The sequence below is a fragment of the Dendrobates tinctorius genome, unplaced genomic scaffold, assembly GCF_039654945.1.
Source record: "Dendrobates tinctorius isolate UK_male_01 unplaced genomic scaffold, ASM3965494v1 ptg000162l, whole genome shotgun sequence".
Classification (NCBI taxonomy): domain Eukaryota; kingdom Metazoa; phylum Chordata; class Amphibia; order Anura; family Dendrobatidae; genus Dendrobates; species Dendrobates tinctorius.
The window spans coordinates 47,235,136-47,253,664 of record NW_027361829.1 but is presented as its reverse complement, the minus strand read 5'-3'; positions in this window follow the sequence as shown (position 1 = coordinate 47,253,664).

Genomic DNA, 18,529 nt, shown 5'->3' with positions numbered 1-18,529 from the left:
GCAGACACCACATTTAACAGGGTAAAACACAAGGGGATAACATTAAGTAATAAGTGGTACATAGTGTTACACATTACTGAACAACAGCAAAACATTAATATGTTAACATACAGGTACTCCATTCGGGTACTGAATAAAATGCACGGGACTAGCACATAGGAGAGAAGGTAAGCAATGAAGTTCTCTGCCACCCCCTTACACATGCTCACCTGTCTCCTGAGCTGCAGTCTTCTAGGTCTCTGTTTAGCGACTGATGGGGGCCTCAAAACTTTTTTGGGCGCATGGCAGAGCTCGGAAGGGATGAAGCGCCGTTTTAGTTTTTCAATGCAAAATTAGCTGAAATTAAGATCTGACGCCATGTTGCATTTGGAGAGCCCCTGATGTGCCTAAACATTGGAAACCCCACACAATTGACACCATTTTGGAAACTAGACCCCCTAAGGAACTTATGTAGATGTGTGGTGAGCACTTTTAGCCCCCAAGTTTATAACGTAGAGCCATAAAAATAAAAAAACATATTTTTTTCACAAAAATGATTTTTTCGCCCCCAATTTTTTATTGTCACAAGGGTAACAGGAGAAATTGGTCCCCAAAAGTTGTTGTCCAATTTGTCCTGAGTGCGCCGATACCCGATATGTGGGGGTAAATCACTGGGCGCACAGCTGGAATTGAGATCTGATGCCATGTCTCATTTGGAGAGCCCCTGATGTGCCTAAACAGTGGAAACCCCCCCAATTCTAACTAAAACCCTAACCCCAACACACCCCTATCCCTAATCCCAACCCTAACATTAACCCTAATCACAAACCTAACCCTAACCCTAATCCCAAGCGTAACCGTAATTCAAACCCTAACCCCAACTCTAGTCCCAACCTTAATCCTAACTTTAGCCCCAGCCCTAACCCTAACTTTAGCCCCAACCCTAACCCTAACTTTAGCCTCAACTCTAACCCTAATGGGAAAATGGAAATAAATACATTTTCTTTAATTTTATAATTTTTCCCTAACTAAGGCTAGTCTCACACTGGCGTTCTCGGGCGCAGCGCAGGTCCGCCGCTAAGCTCTGCCCCCGGCCGCGCCCTCTCCAGTCAGCTCCTCCTATGATCGCATGACACTGCATGTGATCAGCATACCCTATATTTAGCGTTGGGTACGCTGACCGTGCGCTGATTTTGCTGGCACTGCGCCCAGCGCACAAGAATGCAACACCCCCGGAAGCTGAGATCCCAGAGAAATTCCCACACTGGGGGGCGCTATAACCTTATACCTCAGCACCATTAAAAATTGGCTCTGTGGTTTAAGTACCCTTAACTGCCCCAGTTAAAAGGAATATCGACAGTCGCTAAGAGGTTAAATGTAACTCTCATCATTCTCCCATGCTTGCACTGATCACCGGCAGAGCAGGGGAGAATGATGAGAACCGTGTTCAGCACCTGGTGCTGGGGAACAGCGCTTACTGTAGCGCTTCTTCCCTGGCGCTCGTCTGTGTGGTACTGATGCGGCACACACATGCCACAGGTGTGCCGCAAGTATTACACACACAGACACTGACACGCTAAAAGACACTTTTTATTGCAAAAACAGTTTTTGCATCCCCACATTTTGAGAGCTATAATTGTTCCATATTTTGTACCACATAGTAATGATGAGATCTTGTTTTTTGTGGGACGAGATGACGTTATTATTGGTACCATTTTCGGGCACATGACATTTTTTATCACTTTCTATTCCGATTTTTGAGAGATAGAATGAGCATAAACCAGCAATTCATGAATTTCTTTTTTGGGGGGCTGTCTTATTCTTCAGGTCAGTGCGATTACAGCGATACCTCTTTTATATTTTTTTATGTTTTGGCATTTTTATGTAATAAAAACTATTTTATAGAAAAAATAATTGTTTTTGCATCACTTTATTCTGATAGCGATAACTGTTTATTTTTTTGCTGATGACGCTGTATAGCGGCTCATTTTTTGTGGGACAAAATTACGTTTTCAGCAGTACCATGTATATTTATATCCATCTTTTTGATCGCGTATTATTCCACTTTTTGTTCGGTGGTATGATGATAAAGCATTGTTTTTGCCTTTTTTTTATGGTGTTCACTAAAGGGGTTAACTAGTAGGACAGTTTTATGGGACAGGTTGTTACGGATGCGGCAATGCCAAATATGTGTACTTTTATTGTTTAGATTTTTTTCATTCAAATATTTATTTAGTGATAGAATAAATATTGATTTTTTCATTATTATTTTTTATTTTTTATTAAATATTTTTCAATTATTTATTTATTTTTTTTAACTTCATTCTAAGGCTGGTTTCACTTTTGCGCAGCGCATCATGCGCATCCGATCGCATGCGTCATGCGCACCTATGTTTAGCATGGCGTGCACATGGTCTTGCACTTGCAGGCGTTCGTCTGCGTTTCCGTGCGCATGCGCTTTTTCCAGGTGTGCGTCTAGACACGCTAGACACAACATGTTGCATTTTTGGGTCCGCCCAAAGTCATTAAAAAAAGGAATGCGTTCGCTTGCGCACGGAATGCACCAAAACAACACATTACAGCCTATGGGAACACATGCGTGCGCATGGACATGCGCACACCTGCATTTTCGAATGCATGCTTTTTTTAATTAACTTGTCTAGATACTGGTTTAAACCACCTCCTACACAAAGAAACATTGTTTGGGGGGAAGTGTATATAAAGGAAGGTGCTGTCACTGGCAGTCCGCTACTCTACAGCCTGCAAGAGACAAGCACCTTTTAGAATTTGGAGAGAGAAGCACTTTGGAGACTAGCAGCAACTTGAATAATGTGAGTATTAAACCTAATGTCTGCCTCTCCTGTTTTCTCAATTTATTATGTACTAATGTCTCTTTTTTATTGTAGTATGTCTTCTGGAGAGGAGTACTGACTGGCTCGTGGTGAACTGGCACAAGCAGAGTGTGAAGTGAGTACCTTCCTTCCCTACTGTTTGGTAAGTATTCGCTGTAGCATCTACACATGTGGCAAATTATTTTTTTTTTCTTTTTCAGACCTCATTGTCCACGGCAACAGAGGAGGAACAGCAGGAGCAGCCAGTCCAAGTGCAGACGGGGAGACGGCATGTAAGTATAGACTGACTGATTGTACTCTTTTTTTCCCTGACTTTTTTCTAGCCTTTTTTTCATCTTCAATCTTGCTTCTTTTCTGTATTGTTTTCTATCTTTTTCATTTCCAAATCTTTCCAAGATTAATGTTTTTCTTTCTTTTCTAGGCTCCATGACGCGATGAAGAACTCGCCCTGGACAATGACACCCTGATAATGTTAGTTCAGGAGGGGGTCCCATTGTGGGACAGCCGTGATCCTCAGCACTCTATGTGTTGCTCCAGTGGCTCTGGAATGAGTTGGCCGCAGCGCTGATGGATGTCTGGGACAACGCCTCACCAAGGGTCTGCATGGAATTTCATAAGTATTTCAATACTGTGTGATGCGGCAGTGAGCTTGGCCGGGATCACACAACTGTGTGTGATGCTAGTAACTCCTGCGAGTTTCTAGCATCACACACATTTGTGTTATCCCGGCCTACAGTGCATTTTCTAATTTTTTTTTTTTTTTCCACAGTGAACAAAGTCAGAACCCGTTGGTGCTCGATGAAGGACCACTTCAACAGGGATGTCCATCAGGATAGCCAGGGTCACAGTGGTGCTGCAGCAAGGACCTCAATGAAATACCGGTATCATAAGGCGTTGGTGTTCTCAAGATCGGTCCTTGCCACCAGAGCGTAAGTATTTTGTTTTTTTGTATTGTGTTTTACTCTATGTTTTTCTATTCCACAGGAGCTGGCGCTTTAACTATTGTAAATGCATGTTACTAATGTTTTTCTTTTCTTTTCACAGCACCTATATCAGCACCCTGCAATCTGTTCCTGGAGTTGTCCTTCATTGAAGCAGCTCCACAGACAGCTGGAGACCAGGAAGCTGGTCAATCAGGTGTTCTCCTGTCCCAGGTCTCTGCCACTGGTTTTGCGGGCACTTCCCGCCAGCGGCAGAAGGCCTCAGACAGGACTGTCTTGCCTGAGTTCCTTCATTTGAGCTTGGTCATTCAGAATGGCCTCAAGGTGCTGTCAGACAGACTGGAAAGCGGCTTTACCCTAATGGAGACACGCTTCCAGGCTGTCGACCGTTGCCTTGACCGTCTGGAAGCTGACCTCAACAGACCAGCACACCATTTTTTCAACCAAATTGAACGGGGCATGGCGGAACACCTTAGTCCTGATCTCCAACTGAATGTGATGCAGGCCTGCAACACTGCTTACATGAAGGCTATGCAGCAGAGTCAGTGCATGCAGCAGTCAGTGGTGGCATTTCCAACTGTGCCACCACTGACTCGCTTCACCTCACTACCGACTTCTGCTGCATACCACTGCACGGCCACCTGCATTCCAAGCCATGCCAGACACCAGTACACCACCCCAAGGCAGAGTGCTGCTGGACACTCCCCCGCCACCACCATGGAAAACGCTGCTCCTGCCTGGACAGCACCACCACCACTCCTGCCTGGACCATCACTGCCACCATTCCTGCCTGGACCAGCACTGCCACCACTCCTGCCTGGACCTAAACTGCCACCACTCCTGCCTGGACCACCACCGCCACCACCGAGCAGCAGCAGCAGCTGGGGGACTTCCATTCAATATTTGTGCCCATGGACCCTGTCAGGACCTCCACCACCACTTCCTGCATGCCTCAGCAGCAGCAGCTACAGGATCCTGCCAGGTGGTCCCCCAGCTCCAAGTGGTCCCCCAGCTCCAGGAGGTCCACAAGTACCAAGCTCTCCAGGCAAAACACACCGATGGGCCACAGGAGACACAAGTCAGCATAAAAATAGAAAAACTCTTACCCTCCCTCCCCCCTCACCTCACACTGTGTCTCACCCTGCCTCCAGTTCCATCCCTGAGCTCCCTTCACCCACTACTTTCGTCACCCTTTCCCCATAGAACCCCTTCCTCGCCTTTAAGCTGTTCCTCGTCCCTCGACACGCCCAAGTTGCCACCATCGTCCCCCAAACGTCGCTCCCAGTAATGTCTTTTATTTATTTTTTTTTACAAATAAATGTCATAATTGTTTTCCCCTAATACTGTTTGGCTTATTGTGTCTTTTGCCACCTACACACATTGCGCCGTACACTTTGTGGTTTTGCCACCACATAGCTCCAGTATTGACACGTTTCTTGTGTCAGTCCTGGAGATATGTGTTCTCAAAAACACAAATATATGACTTGTATTTTCACCACCAGTCTCTTCAGTCTTTTATTATTGGACAGACTGAATAGAGGATGGTGGTGAGTGCAAGGCATATCTATTCTCACCTTGCCAGGTATCATAAAGAGTGAATTGAGGATGGTGTGTTTTGACCATCATCATTTCACTCTTTGTGACACAAGGCCAAGGGATTCTAGATATACCTTGTAATTAACCACATCATCTATTCAGTCTGTGGCAAATAGACTGAAGAGATGATGGAGAAAATACACATCATATCTACAATGGCCTGGTATCATAACTATTTAGCACACCTGGCCTGGTGAGTATACTTATGAGTGGTAATCTGCAGTGTCGCTTCAGTCTGCATTATCTATTGCATGCAGACTGGAGAGATGCTGGAGGTTAAGTCATATGTGTATTCAACTGCCCAGGTGTCATAAAATTCTGAAGTCAGTATGCGGTTTATTGGGAATCCTCACTTCAGCATGACACCAGGCGAGGGGATTGCAAAAGTTGTATAAACTTATCCTGAAGCCACAGTGGACATCCTACAACTAATATTGATACTCACACAGTCAGGTGTCATAAAGAGTGAAGGATGCTAGTGCATCCCAAAATCACTATTTGTAACATCAGGCCAGGTGATATAAATATTAGTTGTATTATCTCCACCGTTGCTGCAATCTATTGAACACAGACTGGAGAGATGATGAAGGTCATACAACTTTTCTATCTCGAATCACCTGGTCAGGACTCCTAGTAAAGTCAGGATGCACAAAACACAGCATCCTGACTTCACTGGGACACCTGGGCAGGTGATTATTGTATTGGAGTGTATAAAGACAGATTGCACTCGGTACAGGTATAAAAACAGTTTTTTTATTTACATACACACAAGAAAACAATTTTACACCATTTGATCTTGCCATGCCACAAGTCCTACATTAGAGATGAAGTAGGTGGCAAATTGGTCCCTCATTTGGCCAACTTCATCTGATGACCTGAGAGGGTGCTGAGTGAAATCAGGCAATGGGTTGGCAGCTGGTTCATCTAGTTCAAAGTTAGGGTGCTCTTTAGCCATAACAAAGTTGTGAAGAACCACACAGGCTTTCACCGCCTCATCCACTGTTTCCAGTTTAAGATTAATGGCTGTGCCAAGAATGCGCCATCTGGACACAAGAATCCCAAAGGCACACTCTACAGTTCTTCATGCCCTTGTGAGTCTGTAATTATATATTTTTCTTGTGTGGTCCAAGTCCTGGCTGGAGTAGGGTTTCAGCAGGTTTTGGCACATTTGAAAGGCCTCATCCCCAACCATTACAAATGGCAGTGATGGACCTTCGGTGTGGGGAAGAGGCCGTGACAGCGGGAAATTAAAATGGTTGCCATACAACCTACGGCCCATGTCCGAGTTCTTAAAAGCCTGGGATTCATTGCCCAAGCCAAATGCCCCAATGTCCACCGCAACAAACAGACAGTCTGCATCCGCAATGGCCATGAGTACTGTAGAAAAGTACTTTTCATAGTTATAGTACTCCGATCCACTTCTTGCTGGTTTGTTTATCCTGATGGGTTTCCCATCCACCGCTCCCAAACAGTTGGGGAAATTGCAGACTGTCCAGAATTTTTCAGCTACTTCAATCCACTTTTCCGCGGTGGGCAGGGGCATAAATTCTGGACAGAGAATGTCCCACAAAGCCAGGCAGGTGTCGGCAACTATTCCCGACAAGGTGGAGATTCCAAGCCGGTACTGGAAGTGGAGTGATTATAGGGTCTCTCCAGTAGCCAGGAATTTGCCAAACAGAGAAAGAAAAAATTAATATTTATGCTTAGGGTTTTGCAAAACACTGAAATGAAAAAAAAATTTAGTACATGGCATAACAATAATTCTGCAGGCTTTTGTTTACTATATGGCAGAACAATAAGCTAAGCTTTGAATTAGTACATGGCACACTAAAAACAATTATGCATGCATTGGTTTTTAAATATTATGTATAGAGATGAGCGACTTTGTCTTTTTTAGGGTCGAGTCGGGTTTCATGAAACCCAACTTTCGCAAAAGTCGGGTCGAACGAAATCGGCCGACTATAGGGAAAAGTCGGAGGCCGACTGAAACACGAAACCCAATGCAAGTCAATGGGAAGCAAAGTTGGCAGGGAGTGGAGGACAGTAAACACACTTACAGTGCCCATTTCAATGCCAAAAACATCAATTCTTATTACTGAAGCTTGTCAACTTTAATTTACTTCATAATAAGAGTTACGCATTGAAAACTGGGGGTTATTTGGTGTCATGATCCAAGTTGGATATGACAGGTTTTGATTAAGTAACCTTTTTTTCCCTTTGAGCTGGTTGCTTAGAGTTGGTTTTGCCCCCGGTGGCCATTAGGGTTATTACACAGTGGTGTCTTTTGTTCTAGTTTGCACCTGGTGGTGGTGAGCATTATTGCATGGGAATCTCTAACAGGTGTGAGACTCTGGCTCCTAACTATAAAGGTGTGTCAGGTGATCTCACTCATGTTTGGTGATATTGGTGTTTCCCAACCATCCTTGGTGAAGGAAGGAGCTAGAGAGGGTTCCTGGCAACTCAGTCAGAATCCTGGAGTGGCAGCTATGGTGTCAGCGAGGAGTTCTGACAAAGATTGGAGGAGTGGCAGCTATGGTGTCAGCGAGGAGTTCTTGTAAAGCAAGGTGGAGTGGCAGCTATGGTGTCAGTGAGGAGTTCTTGCAAAGCTTGATGGAGTGGCAGCTATGGTGTCAGCGAGGAGATGTTGAAAAGCTTGGTGGAGTGGCAGCTATGGTGAAAGCTGCACTCAGATGCTGGACTCTGTTGCTGGAAGAGAGCTGCACTCAGATGCTGGACTCTGTTGCTGGAAAGCTGCACTCAGATGCTGAACTCTGTTGCTGGAAAGCTGCACTCGGATGCTGGACTCTGTTGCTGTAAAGCTGCACTCAGATGAGGGACTCTGTTGCTGGAAAGCTGCACTCAGGTGTTGGATCCGGTTGGAGGAAAAGATGCACTCAGGTGTCGGACTCTATTGCTTGGAGCATTAGCAACAGAGCAAAGCTAAGTGGTGTTTCCCTGTTTGTCACTTTCCTCAATGTGTGTTTTAGTGCAGTGGTGGGATTAGTTTCTGCACCGTCCACTTCACTAGTAATGGATTGGTTCAGGGCGAGCTAGGGATTTCAGGTATCCTGATCGGCGCCTGGTGCGGAACCAGCCTAGGGATCATTAGGAGTGTAGAGACACTGACTCAGGGGAGTGCAGGAGGTCTCCATGTCCCCGTTCCCTATCGCAGGGCCACCATTGTAATTGTTTTCCTGGTTTTCCCCTTTATTCTGAAATTCGCCCTGCTGGAGGCGGTGTATCCAGACATACGTGTACTACTGAAATTCGCCTGCTGGAGGCGGTGTATCCGGCTGCACGCTCTATTATTTAAATTCACCCTGCTGGAGGCGGTGTATCCAGGGTCACACGTGTCATATAAATTTGCCCTGTTGGAGGCGGTGTGTCCAGTCACACATGACCATGACATTTGGCTAAAGTTGTGGGGGGGTAGGGCTGGCTCCAGGTTTTCGTGTGCCCTGGGCCAAAGAGTGTCAGTGCGCCCCTTTAACACATACCACAACTCATGATGCTCCGATACGACACAGAACTATAGGTATAGTACAATGACAAATACTTCACTGCTTACTTGACATGACTGATCTATTTTAAATCGTACAATAGCTCAAAAAAAGGACAGTATATTACTCCATACAGTATTATGGCCTCCACATTGTGCGCCATACAGAATAATGAGCCCCATATATTTCTCCATACAGAATAATTGGTCACATATAATGTTCCATACAGTATATGATGAGCTCCACATAATGCTACAGTATATGATGGTCCCCATGGACGATGCTTCAGTGTGTTATGGGCCCAAATAATGCTCCATATAATGGGCCCCATTTCTAATGCTCCAGTGTATAATGTGCCCCATAGATGCTGCTCCAGTGTCTGATCTGCCCCATTTAGAATGCTCCAGTATATGATGGGCCCCATGGAGAATGCTTCAGTGTCTAATGGGCCCAAATAATGCTCCATATATAATGGGCTCCATTTCTAATGCTCCAGTGTATAATGGGCCCCGTAATTGCTGCTCCAGTGTCTGATCTGCCCCATTTAGAATGCTCCAGTATATGATGGGCCCCATGAATGATGCTCCAGTGTCTTATGGGCCCAAATAATGCTCCATATATAATGTTCTCCATTTCTAATGCTCCATTGTATAATGGGCCCCGTAAATGCTCCTCCAGTGTCTGATGTCCCCCATTTGGAATGCTCCAGTATATGATGGACCCCATTTTTAATGAACCCAGGCATGGTATGTGAAAAGAGCTCCATGGAGTAATCTGAAGTGTGTGCTGCCGCATCCTTCACTTTTGGTGTGGGTGAAGGACACAAGGAAAGGGGTTGCTCCTGACCAGAAGCCTGCACTGACGACTCAGTGCTTGCATTTTTTTAAACTTCAGAAGAGGAGGCGATAGAGCTGGAGGCTGTTTCAGCAATGTAAGCCAAAAACAGTTCCTGATGCTCCGGCTTTAAAAGCAGTCTACCTACTCCCAGAAAAGGGAGTCTTACAGGCCTTCCCAAGCTAGACCATGACTTAGGCTCAACACCTCCTGCCTTAGCTGCTATTGTGTTTTTGGCACTACCAGCAGATGCACCACCACCACCATCAGTACCAGGTGGCCCCCGATGCCCACGTCCATGTCCTCTTCCACCATACTTCCTCATGTTTTGGAAAACGGACCCAAAATACCAGCAGATATATGGTACTGTATCAGAAGCGTACATCTCTATACAGTCTAGGGATAACAGTAAATCTCCGTATATATTTCATGAGTCATACACAGACGCTCACAAGCTCAGTATGGATTACACAATAAAATAAAAAGTTGAAAAAGGCTAAAGTATCACCAGATACAAGGTATATACACTATAGTGTAAACATTCTGAATCTCCGTATATATTTCAGGAGGCAGACACAAACGCTCTCAGGCCCAGTATGGATTACACAAGAATATGAAAAGCTGTAAATGGGTAATGTAACACACGCGTATAGCTGTATATAGTGTTGGGGTAATCTTAAATCTCCAAACATATTTCCGGAGTAACAGACAGACATTCACAGACTCATTATGGATTACACCAGAATCTAAATAGCTAAAAAGGTTACTGTATCAGACGCGTACAGAGGTATACAGTGTTGGCCAAATTTGAAATCTCGGTATATATTTCCGGAGTCACCCCCAGACGCTCACTCAGTCTGGGTTTGACCATAATAAAAAATGTTGTAAGAAAGGTACTGGATAACAAGATAGCAAGTATATATATTATAGGGTACAATTGAAATCTCCATATACATAGTCCCGTAGTCACTCTCAGACGCTTACTCAGTATGGCTTTGACCGTAATACTAAATGTCGAACAAAGGTACTGTATAACAAGATACAAGCTGTATCGAGTATAGGGTAAAAATTGGTATCTCCGATTCACCGTATATAAAGAAGGCGTAAACCACACATGCTCACTCACTATGGATGTTACCATAATAAAAAATTTTGAACAAAGGTACTGTATCAGCACATAACAGGTGTATCCAGTCTAGGGGTAATTGTAAATTTCTGTCTATACTTCCGGAGTCAGACACAGACACTCACAGTCTCAGTATGTATTTCACCAGAATTTAGAAAGTAGAAAAAGGGAAAGGTATTTGAAGCGTACACCAGTATACAGTGTTGTGGTACTTTTAAATCTTCATATATATTTCAATCTCAGTAAGCCAGTTCAGACTCTTCGCTACTGGAAACTACATGGATACAAGTACAGACGGAAATCGAGTGTGTGCAGAAATTTGGGAATTTCTCATCATGGGAAAACCTCCCGGTAGATGTTGCAGAGGCGATGCAGACCCTCAATTACTGTGTCTGTGGAGACAGCGAAAACAGTTCTTTGTGAAGAAAGGATTGCTTTATCGCAGTAGCGTGGATCACATCACCATTACTCGTCTCCATCAAATTGTGATCACAGGGAGAGATGTAGACATGGTCCTCACTGCCTATCATGATGTGTCTGGTCATTTTGAAGTGCAAAAGACAAAAGCCACAGGCCATAGGCGATTCTATTGGATTGGCATGAGAGGAGACATTGAAAAACGGTGGCAGGAATGTCACATGTCTGTGACTATCACAACTGTGAAAGGTGATCATAAAGCACCACTGCATCCGCTTGTAAGTTGACGTCCATTACAAATGGTAGCCATTGATCATTTGAAGGTAGAGGCCAGCAGGACAGGCCATAGCTACAGCTTAACCATCATCGATCAATACACCAAATTTCTAGTGGCCGTCCCTGTGAAGGATTTAACTGGCCAGACTATACAGCAGTGGATCAGGGAGAGGTAAGTATTGCAACTTGCAAGTGCTGTGGCCATGACCAAGCAGGGGGGCACACTCGTGGGCGATGGTACTGGCACAGGGCCCCTCATAGTACGCTGGTGTGTCTGATGGCGAGTGGGCCCCCCACCGTCAGAGACAATGTATTGTACTATGAGGGGCCGTGCCAGTGCCGTCGGCCATCAGTGGGCCCATCCACCTGTTCAGAGCAACGGCACTTGCACGGGTGCGCCAGGTGTTTACCCCAGCCCTTGGGGGGTGGGCAGCCCAGTTAGGGAGGTTTAAAAAATGGCAAATGTTGACATTCAGCAGCTGCAAATGGCGGAATTGGGTAAGTCCGAGGAAGAGGAGGACAAAACCGAGGCAGTTTTCTGGCAACCTATGTGTCATCAGGGGAAGGTGGAGTAAAATCCTTTGAAACCCATGCATGGTTCATTTTAATGAAGGTTAGATCATCAACATTTTGGGTCGACAGACGGGTCCTTTTTTCTGTCAGGATTGATCCAGTAGCACTGAAGACTCTTTCAGATAGCACACTAGCAGCAGGGCAAGCGAGTTCCTGTAAGGCATATTGTGCCAATTCAAGCCAGGTGTCCAGTTTAGAGGCCCAATAGTCAAAGGGGAATGACCTGTGAGGGAGAACATCGATATGGGAGGAGAAGTAGTTTGTAACCATAGTTGACAACTGCTGTCTCCTGTCACTTTTAATAGATGCAATATTACCAGTCGTGTGAGCGGTACTTGAGAAATCAGTCCACAACATGGTCATGAAACCGCTGTCTCCAACGCCACTTCAGCTGTGTGCACCACGAACACCTCTTCAATTGTGTCCACTACGGCTCGTGGGAGAACCAGCAACGCTGCTGTGTGCTGGGAAAGCCTCAAACAAACGGTTTACCAGAGTTGCTTGTTTGTTAGCCATTATTATCTCTAGGTTCTCCTGTGGCATGATGTTGTGTAATTTAATTTGCCTTTGTAGCGTGGATCGAGAATGCTGGCCAGCCAGTAGTCGTCATCCTTCATCATTTTGGCAATGCGGGGGTCCCTTTTTAGGATCCGCAAGGCATAATCGCACATGTGGGCCAACGTTCCAGGTGTCAATAATGCACTGCCACTGCTGTGTGGAGGAGCACTTTCTGGCAAATCCACATCCCTACAGTCACGCACAAACACTGTAGCTGACCTTGGAACGCCAACATTTTCTCTTGCCCCCTGAGAAGCATCCTCCTACCTAAAATAATCATCCCCCTCATCCTCCTCCTCCTCTTCCTCTTCTTCCTCCGCCTCGTCCAGGACAGTTCCCTGACCAGACAATGACTGACTGTCAGCAAGGCTTCCCTCCTCCTCCTCCTCCTGTTCCTCCTCCGCTGCAGACGCCTGATCCTTAATGTGCATCAAACTTTGCATGAGCAGATGCATAAGTGGGATGCTCATGCTTATGATGGCGTCGTCTGCGCTTACCAGCCATGTGCATTCCTCAAAACACTGAAGGACTTTACAGAGGTCTTTCAGCTTTGACCACTGCACACCCAACAATTCCATGTCTTCCCTCAAACTGCCTGCCCGTGTATCCTCCCACAAATGCATTACAGCCTGCCTCTGTTCGCACAGCCTCTCAACCATGTGCAGGGTGGAGTTCCACCTTGTTGCAACATCTATGATTAGGCGGTGCTTGGGGAGGTGGAGCAATCGCTGCAACTTCCGCATACGACTGGAGTGTATGGCCGAGCGACGGATGTGCGAGCACAGTCTTCGCACCTTATGGAGCAGGGATGTTAACTCTGGATAATTATTAAGGAAGCACTGCACCACCAGGTTCAAAGTGTGAGCCAGGCAAGGTATGTGTGTGAGTTTTGCAAGGGCTATAGCTGCCACAAAATTACGGCCGTTATCACTGACTACCTTGCCTGGCTCAAGATGTAGACTGCCCAGCCATGACTCAGTTTGTCACTGCAAGTATTCGGCCAGTACCTCCACGGTGTGTCTGTTGTCACCCAAAGACATCATCTTTAACACAGCCTGCTGACGCTTACCAGTAGCTGTTCGATAGTGGGACACCTCACGTGCAACACTGCCAGCTGCGAATGGAGTGCTCGTGCGACTGCGCTCTGTGGATGAGCTTTCGCTTATGGAAGAGGAGGAGGGTCGAAAGCCTACAGCCAACTGTTTCCTATACCGTGGGCTAGGCAGCACTGTTTCACCACCGCTGTCCCCTGTGGAGCCTGCATCCACCATATTAACCCAGTGCACAGTGATGGACACGTTATGGCCCTGGCCATGCCTACTGGACAGTGGCGGATTATAATGAGGTCAATTTGGGCAGTTGCCCCGGGCCCAGTGGGGTTAAGGGGCCCACAGCCCAGGCCAGTAAATTGCCCCATTATAATCCGCCACCGCGCAGGGCCGGATTATAGGCAGGGCAGGCGGGGCTTCAGCCCCGGGGCCCCCACCACAAGAGCTTCTAAGGGGGCCCCCACCACATTCCTGCTGGCTGCTGCAATGGCACTCCATCTTCTCCCCACCTAAAAGTGAGTGACCGTGGGGGCGGCATTATGTGCTCTGCTACCAGCAGCATCTACAAGTAGCGTGAACGCTGATGCTGCTGGTAGCGTGCAAAGGCTTGTGATGAGATCACAGGAGGTAACGTGTCAGGGCCCCCGATCATGTGACCCCTGTCTCCTCCCCTCCTGTGACCTCATCACAGGTCCTGTGCGCAAGGCACAGAGCACTGAGAGCAGCCATGTATGTGGAGTGCGGCTCTGCGGGTGGAGGTAGGTGCTGGAGGCCCCATTATTCCCTATGTGGAGTGAGGCTCTGCGGGTGGAGGTCGGTGCTGGAGGCTCCATTATTCTCTATGTGGAGTGAGGCTCTGCGGGTGGAGGTCGGTGCTGGAGGCTCCATTATTCTCTATGTGGAGTGAGGCTCTGCGGGTGGAGGTCAGTGCTGGAGGCTCCATTATTCTCTATGTGGAGTGCGGCTCTGCGGGTGGAGGTAGGTGCTGGAGGCCCCATTATTCTCTATGTGGAGTGCGGCTCTGCGGGTGGAGGTCGGTGCTGGAGGCTCCATTATTCTCTATGTAGAGTGCGGCTCTGCGGGTGGAGGTCGGTGCTGGAGGCTCCATTATTCTCTATGTGGAGTGAGGCTCTGCGGGTGGAGGTCGGTGCTGGAGGCTCCATTATTCTCTATGTGGAGTGAGGCTCTGCGGGTGGAGGTCAGTGCTGGAGGCTCCATTATTCTCTGTGGAGTGCGGCTCTGCGGGTGGAGGTCGGTGCTGGAGGCTCCATTATTCTCTATGTGGAGTGCGGCTCTGCGGGTGGAGGTAGGTGCTGGAGGCCCCATTATTCTCTATGTGGAGTGCGGCTCTGCGGGTGGAGGTCGGTGCTGGAGGCTCCGTTATTCTCTATGTGGAGTGCGGCTCTGCGGGTGGAGGTCGGTGCTGGAGGCTCCATTATTCTCTATGTGGAGTGTGGCTCTGCGGGTGGAGGTCGGTGCTGGAGGCTCCATTATTCTCTATGTGGAGTGTGGCTCTGCGGGTGGAGTTCAGTGCTGGAGGCTCCATTATTCTCTATGTGGAGTGCGGCTCTGCGGGTGGAGGTCGGTTCTGGAGGCCCCATTATTCTCTATGTAGAGTGTGGCTCTACGATTCGTGACCCCCGTCACGTGACGAGGGGGGCCCACAGAGTCTGAACTGCCCCGGGCCCTGGCTACCCTTAATCCACCCCTGCTACTGGACCATGCATCTGTTGTGAGGTGCACCTTTCCACTCACTGATTGCTTGAGTGCATGGACAGTGCAGTCTTTCACATGCAGGTGGAGGGCTGGGATGGCTTTTCGAGAAAAGAAGTGCCGACTGTGTAGGTCATAGCATGGGACTGCGTAGGCCATGAGATCGTGGAAAGCTTCGCTTTCAACCAAACGGTAGGGCATTATCTCTAATGAGATTAGTTTGGCAATGTAGGTGTTCAAACACAGTGTACGCAGATGAGAGGATGAGTACTTTCTTGTCCTACTCAGAGTGTCTGGTAGGGTGAGCTTTACTGGAGAGCTGCATATGAGGGAAGTAGCAGTGGACCGGACAGAGTGGAGGGGGTTGGTGATGGTATTGGTGGTGATGGCCTAGATTCAGTGTTGTGTTGCAAAATCATTGTGATTCCCTGAGTGCTTTAGCCTTGCGACGACACCTCAACATTTAGTGCTGGTGGTGTGCTTAATGGTGGCGGTGGTCTTACAGTGGGGGGAGCGATGGAGTGTTGCTGGCTTCCTTCAGTCAGAGCAGGTGCACATGTGCTACCTGAGGTTTTGCAGTCCGTCCACGCTTGCAAATGCATGTTGGTTAAATATCTAAGCATGCAACTGGTATTCAAATTTCTGAGTTGTTTACCTCGGCTAAAGATCCTTCCGCACTTCTTACAGGTAACCTTTGCCTCATCAGTAGGATATTAGACAAAGAAGTGCCACACTGCACTCTTCCTGCTAAGGTATACATTTTCTGGCCTTGCACGCTCTGCTAAGTTGACCGTCTGGCCAAGCTGTCCTGCAACTCTTTTAGTTTTTGGTCCACGTTTTTGGACAGTTACAGGCCTGCAAGATAACCGCTGCTGCGATGTCAATGCCTGCTGCGGATCCTTCTCCTTATCTGAACTATTGCCAGAGCCACCCTCCTCCCCCAATGGATGCCAATTCAGGTCAAGAACTGGGTCATCAATCACCTCCTCTTCAAAGTCATCTGCACCTTCCTCTTTACCTTCCTCTGTGTCACTGTGTAAGGTGGTATAGTATGCAGGAAGGGGCACCTGAGTTTCATCAGGGTCAGATTCTGGCTCAGTAGACTGCGAGGGCAATGTAGTGCTCTGGGTCAATGTACCAGCAGAATCATCTAGCAGTGGCTGTGCATCAGTACACTCCATGTCAGATTCATCTTGGACTGGGGAATTCAGAATTTGACTGGATAACCCAGGCATGGTATGTAAAAAGAGCTCCATAGAGCAATCTGAAGTGTGGGCTGCCGCATCCTTAACATTTGGTGGGGGTGAAGGACAAGGAAAGGTGTTTTTCCTGACCAGAACCCTGCACTGACGACTCCGTGCTTGCAGGTTTCGAACGTTCAGAAGAGTAGGCAATAGAGCTGGTGGCTGTTTCAGCAATGTACGCCAAAACCTGTTCCTGATGCTCAGGCTTTAAAGGCGGTTTTCCTACTCCAAGAAAAGGGAACCTTACAGGCCTTCTTGGGCCAGACGATGACGCAGGCTCAACACCTCCTGCCTTAGCTGCTATTGTGCTTTTGCCAGAACCAGTCGATGCACCACCACCATCAGTGCCAGCTGCGCCCCCCTGCCCACGTCCGAAGCCTCTTCCACCATACTTCCTCATGTTTGGGAAAATGTACCAAAAATACCAGCAGAGAGATGGTACTGTATAAGGAGCGTGCAGCTGTGTAAGGTGTATTAAAAAAAATTAAATCTACGTATATGTTTTGTTAGTCACAGACGCTCTCCCAGTTTTATTTGACCGTAATCCAAAAAGCAGATATATGGTACTGTATCAGAAGTGTACAGCTGTATAAATTTTTTGTGTAACTAACAATCTCCGTATATGCATTTACAGAGTGTCACACACACACGCTGACTCTGTATAGATGTGACTGTAATGCGAACAGCAGATATACAATACTTTTTGAGAATCGGACAGCTCAATACGGTGTATGGTGAAATGTCTGTATATGTATTTACGAAGTGTCACACACACACGCTGACTCTGTATAGATGTGACCGTAATGCGCACGACAGATATACAATACTGTTTGAGAATCGGACAGCTCAATACGGTGTATGGAGAAATGAAAATGTCCGTATATGTATTTACAGAGTGTCACGCACACACGCTGACTCTGTATAGATGTGACCATAAAGCAAATGGCAGATATGCAATACTGTTTGAGAATCGGACAGCTCAATACGGTATATGGAGAAATGGAAATGTCCGTATATGTATTTTCGGAGTGTCACACACACATGCTGACTCTGTATAGATGTGACCGTAATGTGAACGGCAGATATACATTACTGTTTGAGAATCGGACAGCTCTATACGGTGTCTGTAAATCTCCGTCTATTTTTATACGGAGTGACACACGCTGTCTCTGTATAGTTTTGACTGTCATCAAACAGCAGATATACGAACATGTTTGAAAAGCGGACAGCTCTATACGGTGTAGGTCTGGTAAAATGGAAAATCTCCTCGGCTTGTGTTTCCAGAGTCACACTCAGATAGCTTGTATTCGTCCGTGATACCAGCCGGTATACGGTAGTGTGTGAGGAGCGTTCACCGCTATACGGTGTGTGAAAAAATAAACGCTCGGTAACTGACCAGAACAAAATAAAAAAAGTTGGAGTGCTTTGAAAAAAGCAGTTTGAACAGCAGTGTGCACACAGCAATGCAGCTATCAGGTAGCCTTAAAAGGCAGCCTAATCACCACCAGCGCTGCTGCACACAACAAAAATCCTCCCCTTTCACTGCACACTAACTGAACAGTGAAAAGCGCTATCAGCAGAAACAATTTTTTTTTCTTCTTCCCTGCCTAACGCTCTCCCTATTCAGAATCAGCAGCAGCACCTCTCCCTATTCTAAGATCGGCAGAAGTAAGTTGGCGATCGGTGGTCACGACCTTTTATAGCCACTGTGACGCCACACAAAGCCAGCCAATCACTTAAATGCCCTTCTCTAAGGCTAGTTTCACACTTGCTTTTTTTTGCAGCGCGTTTTTCCCGCAAAAAAACGCATTGAAAAAACGCATGCATAAGCATACAACTGCTGCGTTTTTTTCAAGCATTTTTATGAGCAT